The following is a 15,696-nucleotide window of genomic DNA, read 5'->3' on the forward strand; positions in this document are numbered from 1 at the left end:
GTGAATGATGACCCAGACCTATCAGTAAATGTGCATTTGTAAACTCCACTATCAGAGGCCCCAGATTCATAGATTTCAAGGTGTGCCAAATCATGTTCTTCATAAATGTTATATTTTCCACCATGAATGAGTCTGCAAATGAAAAAAGAAAGAAAGTGAAAAGGTTATATTTCAACCTATATTTATTTCCTTTCAAATGTAAATTCAAAATGTAGTAAGTGTGACTAATAAATCAAATGTGACWAAATGAAATGACCTTTCCATCCTTCATCCATGAGATCTCAGGTTTAGGATCTCCAGTCATTTTCACTGTCAGCTTGATGATGGACTCTGCAGATGCAGTCATGTCCTGAAGACCAGATGAGATGGAGGGCTTMGTTTTTAGGGTGACTTTCTCAGTGGGTGATTTAGGTGTAGGGCTGGTAGGAGACATGATTCTCTATGGAGAGCTGATTGATTCAGGAGACTTCACTCTTGGTGGAGACATGACTGGACTACGYGATTTCATTGTGGGCTCTTTGTCTGAGTATGTCACTGTAGAAGAGGCCTCCTCTTTGGCTTCCAGTCAGCAGATGGTTAGACTGAAGTGCACCTCTTGGCTGTCCTCAGAGTTCTCCACCACGATTGAGTAGCTGCCTTCGTCTGACACCTCACCAGAAGTGATTTCAAAAGTAGACTTGTACTGTTCTGTAGTGACGAACAGATGATCCAATAATTTGTCCCTCGTGCATCCAGGTCACAGTTGGCACCGGTTCACCATCAACATCACAGGCAAATCTGTCAGTCTCTCCCTCGTTAAAGGTAAGGGACTGTGTTTTTTTCAGGATTGTTGAGGGTAGAGTAGTCTTCTTACTTACAAAGGTGCTGGACTCCTCCATGTGTGTTTCATGTGTTTCAACTGTCTTGMAGGAGGATATTTGGCACAGGAAGAGCTGGTGGTTCCTCATCTTCCCAAGGTGGCATATAGCTAGAATACTCTCCCATGCCTGCGACATCGAAAGTGGCGTAGTCTGAGCATTCTCCCACTGCGTTAGTGCAGACGACACGGTAAGTGCCACTGTCCTCTGTGGTGCAGTCAAGAATTTGAAGATACAGAACTCCACTCAGGTTGGACATACACTACCTCCTGCTCTCTGTTATCAATTTTCCATTATGGTACCACTTCACCTCAGCGGTTGGCTTTGATTGGACGTTCAGTGTAACTTTGGCATGCTGACCGCATGGCACACAGTGGGAACGCAACCTCACAGTGACCCATGGGGTATGGTCAAGGCTGAAGGGATATTTACACCCTCCTTCCTTTCTACTGATCTCCTCTCGGATCTCACAATGGCTTTTCTTGACTCATACTTTGCCAGGTAGTCAACTTTGGCCACCTGCACAGTCTCCACCTGGAGGCTGATCTGGCCGTAGCAACAGGTCTAGGGGAACGTGGACAGGTTTTTTCAGGGGTGGGTGACCTTCTCCCCTTAGTTGCCACATTTTCTTATTTTTTATTTAACCTTTATTTAACTAGGCAAGTCAGTTAAGAACAAATTCTTATTTACAATGATGGCCTAGGAACAGTGGGTTAACTGCCTTGTTCAGTGGCAGAACGACAGATTTTTACCTTGTCAGCTCAGGGATTCGATCTAGCAACCTTTCGATTACTGGCCCAACACTCTAACCTCTAGGCTACCTGCCACATGAGAAGTTGTAGTTCTCTCTTTCCTCACGGTTCTAGTTTTTTCTTCAAACTCAATGCGTTTCAGTTCACTCTTGATAAAGTCTAATGCTTCAACAGTAGGCACCTTGAKGGTTTCGTCGTCGTAACTGTACTCAGCATTTGAGATGTTGTCAATCATCTGCTGAGGAGTCTCAGCACTAAATGGATTGAGTCCACTGAGTAGGACATAGACTAGAACACCAACTGGCCACATCTGTAACACTGCTGACCATGTCATTCTGGTGGATCTCAGGAGCAGCGTACTCAGCTGTAGTATACTGAACCTTGATCTGGTCCCCAGGAGTCAGGTGTCTGGCCTGTCCTAGCTCAATGATCTTGACTTTACTGCCCTTTCTTGTGGTGTACACAATATTCTCAGGCCTGATGTCAGTGACAATGACTCTTGTRGTGGAAYAACTCAAGAGCTTCACATACTTGTCTGATGTAGTTGCCGATTTCACGCTCATTCAGCTCGAAGTKTCCTGTGCCAAACCATTCAAAGATGTCTTGACCTGAGACGAAGTCGTAGATCATGACTAATTCCTCAGTTCTGTCGAAGGACTSATGAAGACACAAGAAGTTGTTGTGTCTTGCCAGGTTCAGTGTTGCAATTTCTTTCTTGATGAATGCTTGATCTGCACCCCTCACCTTGACGAATTTAGCCATGTATGTCCTCTCAGAGCTGGTCTCAACACAACGGTGAACAATACCAAACTGGCCACGTCCCAGTTTCTCAGCAATCATGTACTTGTTATGCACATTCTTGGCACTTGAATGGGGAGCCTTTTGCTTGGGAACATCTCTGTCACTAACCTCGCTGCCATAGCCAAGGACTCCTTTGTTGTAACGGGACCGCTTGGTTCACATGGTTGACTTTGACCAAATTTGTTTTAGGCTATGACTCTGAACTGGTACCTGGTTCCTCTGAACAGGTGACAGTGTAGCGAGTATCACGAGCCTGGGCAACACGTTTCCATCGGTCAGCTGTTGTGGGACACTTCTCCACAACGTAGCTGGTTCCTCTGCTTCCACCATCATTAGCAGGTACTTTCCAACTCAGAGATACTGAGTCTCTTGAAACATCACTTACTTTGATAACATGTGGTGGGTCYGGCACGTCTGCAACATCCAGTTCAACTGTCTGTTGGTCAATGCCAAATCTGTTCTTGGCACAAACGATGTAGAAACCAGCATCCTTCKTATCAACTCCGTTGGGGAACACGAGCAATGTGAATGACCTTGTGACGATGACTTGGTAGTATCCYTTGTTATCGATGAGATCTTGTCCCTTCTGCCAGGTGATGACAGGATCGGGTTTGCCACTGAATGGAATCTTGATATTCAAAATCTCTCCACTGAGGGCAGGGATTGCCTCTTATGATTTCACATCATAAATACCAAACAAATAAGTATTATAAATGTACTGATAATATTCTTTGTAGGTGGAACAAATACATGGAATTGTATTCATGTAAATGTACAACTCTACATGTACTGTATACTATGTAAGTATTATTGCATACACATTAGTGATCTTACCTTCAACATCCAGAGAGACAGTGGTGCAGAAGGATCCTCCCAGGTTGGTTGCTCTGATATGGTAGASAGTAGAGTCTTCCTCATCAGCAGCAGATATAACCAGTTGGTGATAGACTCCCTTGAGTTCTTGAATCTTCAGTTTCTTTCCATCAGACTGGATCTCCTTGCCACGTCTGAACCATTTAATAACAGGCTTGGGTTGTCCTGTGATCTTGCAAATGAAGGTGGCGTTGCATTTTTATTTGACACTCAGTTCCTCTTTGAAGGCGGGAGCACGGACATCAACAGGCATTTTTGGAATGACTGGTTCAGATTCCACACTCCATTCACTCACTCCAGCAAGGTTTTCACAGTTCACGTGGAAGATGTATTCGCTTCCCTCAGTGAGGCGTTTGACAGAGAAGATGGTGGATTTGATTTCATCAGTAGTGCCAGGTGTCCATTCACCCTTCTTCTCCTTCTTGTCAAGGCAGTAGCTCTTGATCTTGGAGCCACCATCAGTGAGAGGAGGTGTCCAGGACACGACACAGGAAAGGTTAGTCACACCAGAGACGACTGCCAGCAGTGGTGGTGAAGGTTTATCTGTAAATATAACATCATAACGTTAGTAGGGATCCAAAACTTTGTTAATCTCATATTTGTGCAAATARATGATCTTGTACTGTAACTATATTGTGAGACTCAACTTACCCATTGAACTCTTGATAAAGATGCGAGTGGGGATCTCCAGTGGCTCACTGTTTCCATAACGATTTTGAGKAWACACACGGAAGAAGTACCCAGCATTTACAACAAGGTTGGCAATACGGCAATTTGTGCCTGTGATGGATGAGAAAACGAGTGTCCAGTAATCGCACTCCTTGTCTTCACGCTTCTCCACAATGTAGTTTGTGATCATTGATCCACCATCATCTTTTGGTGGTTTCCAGCTAATAATCACAGAGTTCTTCAAAAGGGCATCAAGTATGATGGGACCTTCAGGCATTGCAGGTTTACTTGAAAACAATAAGTACATTAGCCACACTTAGTTTGTAGTCAAATTGTAAAACAAATTGTAGATCATAAACAATTTGTAGATTTGTTCTAATTCAGTGTAAAAGTACCTTGGATTTCAACATTGATGAGTATGTCAACTTTGCCAAAGTGATTGTGCAGTCTTACTCTGTATTTTCCTCCATGTACCCTGTGTTGCACATTCTTGATCACCAGGTGTGTGTAATGCTCTGTGTTTTCAATGCTGATATTCTCAGAAGCCACCACCGTTGTAGCTCCATAAAGACACAGGATCTTAGGCTCAGGGCGTCCGATGTAGGCAACATGCAGACACAGAGTGGTGCCGCTTTCGGCATAGTAGATATTCTTCAATGGGAAGTCAGGATTGAACTGGGGAGCAGCTAACAAAAAAACGGAATGCCACTGGTCTCTGCTTCCCCTGCATCGTTGATAGCCTTGCATGTGTATTCTCCTTCATCCTCTTGCTGGTCTGTCATAATGATCAGTGAATGGTTACGGCCATCAGAGCTCATCTCATATTTACGAGATGATCTCCTTGKCAGATTTATACGATTTGTTATCGGGAAGAGGTCTACCAATAATCTGGCATTTTATCACTCCTGGTTGGTATAATTTAGTGGTAACTTCATCCATTTCTTTCCTCAGGCTTGGTTAAGTTCCAGCTGTTGGAAAAAACAACAGTTGGAATTGTATCACCTTGCTTTCTCAAGGTATTATAAACAAGTAATAAATAAAGGCATTGTAGTGTTCATCCATACAATTGTGAAATAATTAATTGTTTCAGTTACTTACCACCCAGTTTGGTCTTGATGCATGTGGCTGTTCTGCGTAGTCTGCTGATTCCGGTCTCATTCTCAGCCATCACTCTGAACTCATACTCAGTCACCTGTAATGGTGAACTGTTTCTCCTTGGTGCGCCTCTTGTTTCATTTCTTCGAGGTAGCTTCTGCAGACTTCCTGTATTCAATCCAGTAACCAAGGACCCTCTTTCCACCATCACATTCTGGCACCGCACACTTAATGGCGACAGCGTCCTTTGTGACAGTTACTGTGTCGATCTCACCTGGTTTACTTGGTTTGTCTGGAAGAATAGAGTAGGGCAAATGTAAAAACTTAGCAGTTAAATGTATATCTAAGTCATCAATAATGACACGGTTATCTAAGGCATCAATCATGACATGACATCAGACATGGTTATCTGTTTCAAACTCACCAAATGGATCTTTGTATGTGACTGGTTCAGATACAGATCCAGGTTCACTGTCTGGAATATCATTTTGATTAATAACACGGAACTAATATTCCGTGTCAGCAGTCGGTCTAGGGAGGGCAAACTGGATTGAAACTACCTTCTTCTCATGACGGACCCATGTGTCAGAGGACACTTCTTTGTACTCAATAAAATATCCAGTAATGGCAGAGCCATCGTCATCCTTAGGGGCAAGTTCTCCTGCAATCTCGACCAAGACAGAGAGGACGAGCTCTTAGTGACATCCATAACCTCTGGCGGGATGCTTGATGTCTCTGGGGGACCTGTTTTAATCAGGGAAAAAGCATGAKTTAGAGTATATATTCATAATATAGGTATACACTCACCGGACAGTTTATTAGGGTTTCCTAAGAACGGTGCAACAAACAAAAAACATCCAGTCAGCGGCAGTTGTGTGGGCGAAAACAGCTTGTTGATGCGAGAGGTCGAAGGACAATGGCAAGAATCGTACTTGCTAACAGGCGGGTGACAAACAGATAAATAATGGTGCWGAACGGCATTTCGGAACGCACAACTCGTCAATCCTTGTCACAGATGGGCTATTGCTGCAGCCGACCACACCAGGTTCCACTCCTATCAGCTAAAAACAACAAGAAGCGGCACCAGTGGGCATGCGATCACCAACACTGGACATTGCCTGGTCCGACCAATCCCAGTTCCTGTTGCGTCATGGTGATGGTAGAGTCAGGGTTTGGCATAAGCAACATGAGTCCATGGACCCATCCAGCCTGGTGTCAACGGTACAGGCTGGTGGTGTACCGTCATACAATCTACAGCAACTGCGTGATGCCATTACGTCAGCATGGACCAACATCCCTGTGGAATGTTTCCAACTTGTAGAATCCATGCCCACAAATAATTCAGGCTGTTTTGGAGGRAAAGGGTCTGACCCGGTACTAGATGGGTGTACCTAATAAACTGTCCAGTGAGTGTATATGTTTGCAAACTTATGTAATCACTAAGTTCAATGAGGAATCAATAATGTAATACTTACAAAGAGGAGTCTTTGGGATGAGGGGRTCTGTTGACTTCAGAGATCCGCTGATAKRGAATGTGTTTTCAGCTGTCACCTTGAAGTGATACTCTTGTCCCTCCTCCAGTCCCTTCACAACCAGAGATGTGTCCACCACCCTGGTGTCTACAGTGCACCAGGCTGTCTTGGGAAGCTGSTGTCTCTCAACAATGTATCCAAGGATTTCAGAGCCACCGTCATCTGAAGGACCCTTCCAGGTCAACGTAACAGATTGTGCCTGGACGTCTTTGAATCCAAATCAAATTGTATTGGTCACATACACGTGATTAGCAGATGTTATTGCAAGTGTAGTGAAATGCTTGTGCTTCTATCTCCGACAGTGCAGTAATATCTAACAAGTAATTTCTAAGAAATTACACAACATATACCCAATACACACAAATCTGAGTAGGAATGAATTAAGACTATATACATATGGATGAGCGATGTCAGAGCAGAACGGACTAAGATACAGCAGAATAGTATAGAAAAACAGTATATACATATGAGAGGAGTAATGCAAGATATGTAAGCATTATTAAGTGAATGAGATACCGTAGAATAGTAAAGAAAACAGTATATACACATGAGATGAGTAATGCCAGATATGTAAACATCCAAGTGGTCCCTCTGGAGCAGTTGGACGGCCGATAAACTTCACCTTGATGTGAACGTTCTTCTTGCCACACTTGTTCTCAAGCAGCAGGTCATAAGTGCCAGAGTCGGCTCTTTCTGCACCCTTGATCACCAGCTTAGTGCAATCGTCATTGGAACCGATCATTGCTTTCTCAGGCACGTCGGCACCTTCCTTTGTCCACTTGCATTCCTTTGTCCACTTGCATTCCTTTGTCCACTTGCATTCCTTTGTCCACTTGCACTCGGTACTAGTACCGAGTGTATATAGCCAAGTTAGTTTGTGTCTCAGTGCCTGCTTTTTCCAGTCTCTCTTTTCTCGCCCTCCTGGTTTTGACCCCTTGCGTGTCCTGACTCTGAGCCCGCCTGCCTGACCACTCTGCCTGCCCCTGACCTCGAGCATGCCTATCGTCTTGTACCGTTTTGACTCTGACCTGGTTTATGAACTCTCGCCTGTACCCGACCTGCCTTTTTCCTACTTCTTTTGCTATAATAAATATCAACCATCAGCCTCCTGTGTCTGCATTTGGGTCTCGCCTTGTGCCCTTATATTGTGTATTTATTCCTTGTATTATTATTTCAATATTTTTCAATTATTTCTKTTTTTTTCTCTCTGCATTGTTGGGAATGGCCCATAAGTAAGCATTTCACTGTTAGTCTACACCTGTTGTTCACAAAACATGTGACAAATACAATTTGATTTGACTTTTAAAAAATGTGATAATGCCCTTTTAGTGTAAGAGCTGTTTGAAAAGACTGCTTGAAATTTCAGCCTGTTTTTGTGGGATAGAGTTTTCACCAGGTGGAATTAAATCCATTAAATGGTACTTACCAACGGGATCGGTTTCCACTGCCATTGCAGAGACAACACTTGGTTTTCCAACACCTCTGTTGATTGCTGTTACTCTATGTCCACTCTCAATGCCTTCTATCAGACCTGTTGATCTGTATCTGGTCATGGTGACTGGGTTCTTATTAGCACACACCCATCTGCCAGATCTGACCTGCTTGCGCTCAATGATGTATCCAGWCACCTCGGATCCACCATCATCCTCTGGTTCCAGCCATGCGATGGTCATGCCATTACGACACACGTCGGTCTGRCTGGACGTCCAGGGATGTCTTTAAACAAAGAACAATATACATATGATATTCATTCCTGTTTCTTTATGTTTTTCAAATAAAGAACAACGACTCAATTATGATACATGATATAGTTTAAAACATGTCTTACTCGTTGCGCTCTTGCACATCACAACTTCAGTCTGCAGCCAGTTACCAACACCGTAGCGATTGACTGCTGCGGCACGGAACACGTATTCATCTCCTGTCAGTTTGACGAAGGCGAATGTTGATCTGCTGACAGAGTCAGACACTGCCAGCCATCCAGCGTGGTAGGCATCAAGCTGCTCAACAATGTAGCCGCTGACAGGGGTACGCCATTTCTCTCTGGGGGATCCCAGCTGATGGTCACTGAGGTGGCATCAACCCCATCGAGCCTGACTGGTCCTTTAGGCCCATCAMGTTTGTCTGGGAAAAAAAGAGAGGAACGTTATTGTCATTGTCTTATATTCATAACTGTACGTGACAACCTCAGTTTGTGTTATGTTAGAAGGTCCGTAKCAAGTACGATCACTTTAATGATCTCGGAGTTCTCTCCTGTGATGTTCTTCACTTCGAGAGTGTAGTTACAGCTGTCATCGATGGTTGTATCAAGCACAGTTAGCTGAGAGAACTTTCCAGTGGTCTGAATCTTTGTACGCTCAGTGATCTTCAGCTTCTTACAATTGAAGTACCATGAGCAAACTGGTGGAGGTCTACCAACTATTGGCAAATACAGCTCAAGTGGTTTACCAGCCAACACATTGACAAACTTCTGTGGAACGCTAGACAGATGCTAGAACTGTAAAACAGAAAGATATGTTATGTAGACATGTGCTTGTATAACTGATGCGTTAGTTTAACTATACTGAACAAAAAAATWAACGCAACATGCAACAATTTCAACAATTTTACTGAGTTACAGTTCATATAAGGAAATCAGTCAATTGAAATAAATTCATTAGGCCTTAATCTATGAATTTCACATGATTGGGCAGGGGCACAGCCATAGGTGGGCCTGGGAGTGCATAGGCCCACCCACTTATTACAGACTGAAATACTCCTCAGTTTCATCAGCTGTCCGGGTGGCTGGTCTCAGATGATCCCACAGGTGTAGAAGCCGGATGTGGAGGTCCTGGMCAGGCGTGGTTACACGTGGTCTGCGGTTGTGAGGCTGGTTGGACGTACTATAGATAGATGTATATGAAGCACGTATAAAGTAAAAAAATGTGATACCTCTTTGTTCTTGGACTGTTACGGCTGCGACAATCTCCTTTGGTGCACCGGCTCCCCTGCTGTTAATAGCTCTGACTCTGAACATAAACTGGTCGTTCTCAGTCAGAGAAGTCATAGTGAACTCAAATCCAGTTGTCTTCACTGTTGTCAACTTCATCCATGTGTCTGTGCCAAATTTGCAAGCTTCAATGATGTAGCCTGTGAGTCTGCTTACACCGTCATGCTCTGGTTTCTCCCATCCAAGTATTACTGTGGTCTTGGTGATATCCACAACCTCCAGTGTCGCTGACGGCATAGGTACCTCGCGCACCAAAATGACATCACGAGTTTGGAATAGTGGAATATTTTACAGCATCATAGCAGTGCACTTTGTCAACAATGATTTGTGTGGAAGTTTAAGTGACTTCAATGAAGCCACGGTTGTTGAGGTTGACGCCAGGTTTGCTCCAGGTAATTGCAGGAATTGGTCGTCCAGTGACCGTGCCTAAGAGACGAAGAGAACCTCCAGCTCTCAGGCAAATGGTCTTGGTCATATCATCATGAAGCTCAATATCAGGAGTTTCTGTGGTAAAAGACAGGCAATTATTCATCTTTCAAACTAAATAAAAAACMAATGAAGGAAAAATGTGAATGTGTAGGCTACGATTTTGTTAGTTTGTGGGAGGAGTTCTAGTGGTAATGCAGAATAATTCCTATTCCATAGGCTAGGCTACTGCTCCTAACTCACCAATTTTCTCGATAACCTCAACTGCTGCGCAGGCTCTACTGAATTCACTGACTCCATTGAAGTTAACTGCAGCCACTCTAAAGCGGTACAGTGCCTTGCAAAAGTATTCAGCTTCCTTGGCGTTTTTCCTATTTTGTTGCATTACAACCTGTAATTGAAATGGATTTCTATTTGGATTTCATGTAATGGACATACACAAAATAGTCCAAATTGGTGATGTGAAATGAAAAAAATTACTTGTTTCAAAAAATTATAAAAAATTTAGAACGYAAAAGTGGTGCGTGCTTATGTATTCACCCCCTTTGCTATGAAGCCCCTAAATAAGATCTGATGCAACGAATTACCTTCAGAAGTCACATAATTAGTTATATAAAGTCCACCTGTGTGCAATCTAAGTGTCACTTGATTTGTCACATGATTTCAGTATATACAGTTGAAGTCGGAAGTTTACAAACACTTAGGTTGGTGTCATTAGAACTTGTTTTTCAACCACTCCACAAATTTCTTGTTAACAAACTACAGTTTTGGCTAGTCGGTTAGGACATCTACTTTGTGCATGACATAAGTAATTTTTCCAACAATTGTTTACAGACAGATTATTTCACTTATAATTCACTGTATCACAATTCAGTGGGTCAGACGTTTACATACACTAAGTTGACTGTGGCTTTAAACAGCTTGGAACATTCAAGAAAATTATGTCATGGCTTTAGAAGCTTCTGATAGGCTAATTGACATCATTTGAGTCAATTGGAGGTGTTGTATGTGATGTGGATGTATTTCAAGGCCTACCTTCAAACTCAGTGCCGCTTTGCTTGACATCATGGGAAAATCAAAAGAAATCAGCCAAGACCTCAGAAAAATATTTGTAGACCTCCACAAGTCTGGTTCATCCTTGGGAGTAATTTCCAACCGCCTGAAGGTACCACGTTCATCTGTACAAACAATAGTACCGCGTATTAACACCTGGGACCACGCAGCCGTCATACTGCTCAGGAAGGAGACGCGTTCTGTCTCCTAGAGGTGAACGTACTTTGGTGCGAAAAGTGCAAGTCTTTCCCAGAACAACAGCAAAGGACCTTGTGAAGATGCTGGAGGAAACAGGTACAAACGTATCTATATCCACAGTAAAACAAGTCCTATATCGACATAACCTGAAAGGCCGCTCAGCAAGGAAGAAGCCACTGCTTTAGAGTATGGTTTGCAACTGCACATGGGGACAAAGATCGTACTTTTTGAAGAAATGTCCTCTGGTCTGATGAAACAAAAATAGAACTGTTTGGAAATAATGACCATCGTTATGTTTGGAGGAAAAAGGGGGAGGCTTGCAAGCTGAGGAACACCATCCCACCGTGAAGCACGGGGTGGCAGCATCATGTTGTGGGGTGCTTTGCCCAGGAGGGCCTGGTGCTTCACAAAATAGACGGCATCACGAGGAAGGATAATTATGTGGATATATTGAAGCAACATCTCGAGACATCAGTCAGGAAGTTAAAGCTTGGTTGCAAATTGGTCTTCAAATGGACAAACACCCCAAATACTTCCAAATTTATGGCAAAATGGCTTAAGGACAACAAAGTCAAGGTATTAGAGTGGCCATCACAAAGCCCTGACCTCAATCCTATTGAAAATTTGTGGGCAGAACTGAAAAAGTGTGTGTGAGCAAGGAGGCCTAAAACCTGACACAGTTACACCAGCTCTGTCAGGAGGAATGGGCCAAAATTCACCCAACTTATTGTGGGAAGCTTGTGGAAGGCTACCCGCAATGTTTGACCCAAGTTAAACAATTTAAAGGCAATGCTACCAAATACGAATTGACTGTCTGTAAACTTTTGACCGACTGGGAATGTGATGAAATAAATAAAAGCAAAAATAAATAATTATCTCTGCTATTATTCTGACATTTCTGACAGTTGGTGGTTGAGGATATCCCTCTAGTGGTGCGGGGGCTGTGCTTTGGCAAAGTGGGTGGGGTTATATCCTTCCTGTTTGTCCCTGTCCGGGGGTTTCTTCGGATGGGGCCACAGTGTCTCCTGACCGCTCCTGTCTCAGCCTCCAGTATTTATGCTGCAGTAGTTTATGTGTCGGGGGCTAGGTCAGTTGGTTACCTGGAGTACTTCTCCTGTCTTATCCAGTGTCCTGTGTGAATTTAAGTATGCTCTCTCTAATTCTCTCGTTCTCTCTTTCTCTCTGAGAACCTGAGCCTAGGACCATACGTCAGGACTACCGGGCATGATGACACCTTGCTGTCCCAGTCCGCCTGGCCTTGCTGCTATTCCAGTTTCAACTGTTCTGCTGCGGTTACGGAACCCTACCTGTCCAGACCTGCTGTTTTAACTCTTAATGATCGGCTATGAAAAGCCAACTGAGATTTATTCCTGATTATTATTTGACCATGCTTGTCATTTATGAACATTTGAAAATCTTGGCTCTCTCTAATTTTCTCCTTCTCTCTTTCTTTCTCTCGAGGACCTGAGCCTAGGACCATACGTCGGACTACCGCCGTGGTGACTCCTTGCTGTCCCCAGTCCGCTGGCCTTGCTGCTATTCCAGTTTCAACTGTTCTGCTGCGGTTATGGAACCCCTACCTGTCCCAGACCTGCTGTTTTCAACTCTTAATGATCGGCTATGAAAAGCCAACTGAGATTTATTCTGATTATATTTGACCATGCTTGTCATTTATGAACATTTTGAAAATCTTGGCTCTCTCTAATTTTCTCCTTCTCTCTTTCTTTCTCTCGGAGGACCTGGGCCTAGGACCATGCGTCGGGACTGCCGCCGTGGTGACTCCTTGCTGTCCCCAGTCCGCCTGGCCTTGCTGCTATTCCAGTTTCAGCTGTTCGCCTGCGGTTTATGGAACCCGCCACCTGTCCCAGACCTGTTGTTTTTCAACTCTTGATGATCGCTATGAAAATCAACTGAAAATTATTCATGATTATTATTTGAGCCATGCTTGTCACTTATGAACATTTTTTGAACATCTTGGCATAGTTCTGTTATAATCTCCACCCGGCACAGCCAGAAGAGGACTGACCACCCTCATAGCCTGGTTCCTCTCTAAGTTTCTTCCTAGGTTTGGGCCTTTCTAGGGAGTTTTTCTAGCCACCGTGCTTCTACACCTGCATAACTAGCTGTTTGGGGTTTTTAGGTGGTTTCTGTACAGCAGACAATCGAGATATTAGCTGATGTACGAAGGGCTATATAAAATAAATTGATTGATTGATTGATTGATTTCACATTTTTAAAATAAAGTGGTGATCCTAACTGACCTAAGACAGGGAATTTTTAGACGGATTAATTGTCAGGAATTGTGAAAAACCGAGTTGAAATGTATTTGCTAAGATGTTTTTAAACTTCCGACTTCAACTATAAGGTTCCACAGCTGACAGTGCATGTCAGAGAAAAACCAAGCCATGATGTTGAAGGAATTGCCCGTAGATGTTCGACACAGTATTGTGTCGAGGCACGGATCTGGGGAAGGGTCCCCAGAACACAGTGGCCTCCATCATTCTTAAATGGTGTCACGCCCTGACTTAGTATTCTTTGTTTCTTTATTATTTTTGGTTAGGTCAGGGTGTGACATGGGTGATTATATGTTTTGGCCTGTCTAGGTTTTGTATGTTTATGGGGTTGGGACCAGTCTAGGGGTTTTGTATGTCTATGGTTGCCTAGATTGATTCTCAATTAGAGGCAGCTGTTTATCGTTGTCTCTGATTGGGAACATATTTAGGCAGCCATATTCCTTGATATTTCGTGGGTGATTATCTATGTCCTATGTTATATTGCTTGTGTCAGCACTATGATTATATAGCTTCACGTTCGTTTTGTTGTTTTTGTATAGTTCGTCCTGTGTTCTTTCTTGATTAAAGAAGATGCATCTAATCACGCTGCGCTTTGGTCTCATCGCTATAACGAACGTGACAAATGGAAGAAGTTTGGAACCACTAAGGCTCTTCCTAGAGCTGAGCAATCTGGCGAGAAGGGCCTTGGTCAGAGAGGTGACCAAGAACCTAATGGTCACTCTGACAGATCTCCAGAGTTCCTCTGTGGAGATGGGAAAAACTTTCAGAAGGACAACCATCTCTGCAGCAKTCCACCAATCAGCCCTTAATGGTAGAGTYGTCAGACGGAAGCCACTCCTCAGTAAAAGGCACATGAGACCCGCTTGGAGTTTGCCAAAAGGCACCTAAAGACTCTCAGACCATGAGAAACAAGATGATCTGGTCTGATGAAACCAAGATTYAACGCTTTGGCCTGAATGCCAAGTGTCACATCTGGAGGAAACCTGGCACCATCCCTACGGTGAGGCATGGTGGTGGCAGCATCATYCTGTGRGGATGTTTTTCGGCGGCAGGGACTGGGATCAGGTCAGGATCAAGGGAGTCAGGATCAAGGGAAAGATGAATGGAGCAAATTACATAGAGATCCTTGATGAAAACCTGCACCAGAGCGCTCAGGACCTCAGACTGGGGCGAAGGTTCACCTTCCAACAGGACAACAACCCAAAGTACASAGCCATGACAACACAGGAGTGGCTTCGGGACAAGTCTCTGAATGTCTTTGAGTGGCCCAACCAGAGCCCGCACTTGAACCCGATCGAACATCTCTGGAGAGACCTGAAAATAGCTGTGCAGCAACACTCCCCATCCAACCTGACAGAGCTTGAGAGGATCTGCAGAGAAGYATGGGAGAAACCTTCCAAATACAGATGTGCCAAGCTTGTAGCGGCATACCCAAGAAGACTCGATGCTGTAATCGCTGCCAAAAGTGCTTCAACAATTTTTATTTTTTATTTTTATTTCACCAGGTAGGCTAGTTGAGAACAAGTTCTCATTTGCAACCGCGACCTGGCCAAGATAAAGCACAGCAATTCGACACATACAACAACACAGAGTTACACATGGAATAAATAAAACATACAGTCAATAATACAGTAGAAAAATAAGTCTATATACGTACAATGTGAGCAAATGAGGTGAGATAAGGGAGGTAAAGGCAAAAAAGGCCATGGTGGCGAGGTAAATACAATATAGCAAGTAAAACACTAGAATGGTAGATTTGCAGTGGAAGAATGTGCAAAGTAGAAATATAAATAATGGGGTGCAAAGGAGCAAAATAAATAAATAAATACAGTAGGGGAAGCGGTAGTTGTTTGGGCTAAATTATAGATGGGCTATGTACAGGTGCAGTAATCTGTGAGCTGCTCTGACAGCTGGTGCTTAAAGCTAGTGAGGGAGATAAGTGTTTCCAACTTCAGAGATTTTTGCAGTTCGTTCCAGTCATTGGCAGCAGAAGAACTGGAAGGAGAGACGACCAAAGGAGGAATTGCTTTGGGGACCAGTTGAGATATAGTACATCCTGACCTGTCTGCGTAAGTGGTGCTGATGTTGCCCACTAACAACTTACCGACCTGATCCGTGGTGCCTTGCTATACTGATGTATTGAATACTTTATCTTAT

General features: G+C 43.6%; 1 pseudogene; it reads right to left on the reverse strand.

Moving 5' to 3' along the window:
- Window positions 1–565: 565 nt before the first annotated feature.
- Window positions 566–9,805, reverse strand: LOC112070626 (titin-like; annotated as a pseudogene).
- Between the last annotated feature and the right edge of the window lie 5,891 nt (window positions 9,806–15,696).

The sequence above is a fragment of the Salvelinus sp. IW2-2015 genome, unplaced genomic scaffold (genome assembly GCF_002910315.2).
Source record: "Salvelinus sp. IW2-2015 unplaced genomic scaffold, ASM291031v2 Un_scaffold1380, whole genome shotgun sequence".
Lineage (NCBI taxonomy): Eukaryota > Metazoa > Chordata > Actinopteri > Salmoniformes > Salmonidae > Salvelinus > Salvelinus sp. IW2-2015.